The following is a 2285-nucleotide window of genomic DNA, read 5'->3' on the forward strand; positions in this document are numbered from 1 at the left end:
CGCCGTGCTGGGAGAGCATGAAGGACCCGAAACGTCCAGGAGTGGAGGGCACCGGCCCGTAGCACATCCCATCGCCATGGTGGCCTTTCAACCATTTTACTGAGATATGTTGATGTTGCATTTGGTAAAAATATGATGAAAAGGCATACTTTAGTGCACTGGGTTTCAATTTCCACCATGTGTCCACAGAATCACCGGAATTATTTGCTAAACAAAAGTTGCTGGGCGGACCCTTCGGAGTTTCTGAGTTGGGAAGTCTGGGTGGGGCTGAAAAGGGCCTAATAACCTCTCAGGTGCTGCCCATACAGGGGGCGCCCAGACTGTGGTCTTGGAGAAAACAGGATGGACGTGAGACAGAGAGATATGCAAGGAACCCAAAGGTGTGTGTGGCTTTTCATTGTATGTGAGCTTGCTCAGAGGCCACCGAGAGTTGTCTCAGGCCTTATCCCCTCGGCTCGTGCCCCGATGTCAGCCTTTGGCCCTGCATCTCCCTTGCTGGCGTCTGGCACTGTGTGGACCTGTGAACTCAGGTCCCCAGGGGAGCTGCTGGAAGCAGGTGAGCACCGCTGACTGGGGAGGTGCTGGCTGGCTGCGTTGGGTTGGGCTATTTGTGTAATGTACAACGGTGGCCAGCAGGGGGCGAGGGTGAGGTTGGGGGTTGGCGGGTGCCAAATGGAGGCAAGCAGTGCCCAAAACCCACGTCAGTGCACCTGCCCCCTCCCTGGGGTGGCTTTCCTCCAGGCCATTGGTTCGGAGACCTAGATGGAGCAGCCGCTGCGCTTTCCTGCACCCTGAAAATAGGGGCCGGGGAGCATCTGACTTTGGCTCAGGTCACGATCTCGCTATTTAGGAGTTCTAGCGCCGCTTCCGGCTCTGTGCTGACAGCTTGGATCCTGGAGCCTGTTCGGATTCTGCATCTCCCTCTCTCTCTGCCCCTGCTCCACTTGCACTTTGTCTCTCTCAAAAATAAATAATAAACATTAGGGGTGCCTGGGTGGCCCAGTCGGTTGAGCGTCCAACTTTAGCTCAGGTTGTGATCTCCTGGTTCGTCGAATCAAGCCCCACATCAGGCTCTGGGCTAACAGCTCCGGAAGGCTGCTTGGGATTCCCTCTTTCCTCTCTCTGCCCCTCCCCTATTCACGCTTTCTCTCTCCCTCCCTCTCTCTCTCTCTCTCTCTCTCTCTCTCTCTCTCTCTCAATATAAATGACAAATATTAAAAAATAAATAAAATAGGGGTAGATTTGCCAGGGTAGTCTTCACTGACTTTGAGGAAAATGGTGTATTTTTCATATTCCAATGGTTCTAGCTTCTAGGTCAGAATTCGGGTGAACTGGTGAAAAACAGAAATTTTCTTGATTATAATTATCATCCTAAAGTAATATTTTAAAAAACATGGTTTTTTCTGTGAATAATAGGGCACAGATTTACTTTGGAAATGGCATCAAAGGATAAGCAATTTGAAATCACACAGAAATTCTAGACAATTTTAGAACAGGGCCATGGGATTCTGTAAGCTCAAGCAAATACAAAGAACAGCAAACACTGCCCAATTCTCTTGGAAAAATTGCCATTAAAAAAGAATGAGTTCTAATAGGGTGAAGAAACATTTCTCAAACCTGTAGTTTCCATTTGATATTCCATCAGGGTTATAGGCAAGCGTTTAAAAAACGTTGGCACGGAATTGTTAGCCATAAATCTTGTTTCTTGCTGATTCACCTGTTTCTGGTCAATGCTTCTCAGACAAAATGGTTTATCAATGTCAGAAAATTACGCTGGTTATTTCTTCCAGAAGCTAATGCGAAACTATTCGGTGGAAAGGCCATTCCAGCCCCAGAGTGCCCGTGGTGGTGTTGTCACAGGAGCCTATAAAATTAGAACGTATTAATCTGCACGTGCTGTTGGCTATTAGCATGGCCCGGTCTCACCTGCCTTCTAAATGAGTAGGTTTTTCATTTAGCATCTGGATGCGGAAGGAAACCCGGTGTGTTAGTACTGATGGCAGCTGATGGCGCGAAGGATCCAAAACAAAAGAATCTGGTGCACTTTCGATGGAACGGTATTAATTCATTGAATTTTCAGAAAATTCCAGTCCCGGCCATCTATTCCCGGAGCGTGCAGTAGGTGGCACCTTAAAGCTCTCTGGAGGCGAGCAGGCGCCATTGAAGCGAGAGCAGCCGCCGCTGCAGCAGCTGGCGCCGCGCAGAAGTGGGTGATTGTGGAGAGCGAGAGCGCGAGGAGGAAGGCCGGGCTGCGCGGCTCAGGTGCGCGGGGCGCGGGGCGCGGG

At 49.9% G+C, this 2285-nt stretch overlaps 1 protein-coding gene across 1 annotated transcript in view; it reads left to right on the forward strand.

Annotated features, from left to right (window-relative positions):
• Positions 1-2113: 2113 nt before the first annotated feature.
• The window catches only part of DIRAS2 (DIRAS family GTPase 2), a 26404-nt gene continuing 26232 nt past the window's right edge, over positions 2114-2285 (forward strand). The window contains exon 1 of the mRNA XM_029920880.1: positions 2114-2262. The gene's annotated coding sequence lies outside the window, so the exon portion shown is untranslated. The remainder of the gene's footprint in view (positions 2263-2285) is intronic.

The sequence above is a fragment of the Suricata suricatta genome, chromosome 13 (assembly GCF_006229205.1).
Source record: "Suricata suricatta isolate VVHF042 chromosome 13, meerkat_22Aug2017_6uvM2_HiC, whole genome shotgun sequence".
NCBI classification, from domain to species: Eukaryota; Metazoa; Chordata; class Mammalia; order Carnivora; family Herpestidae; genus Suricata; species Suricata suricatta.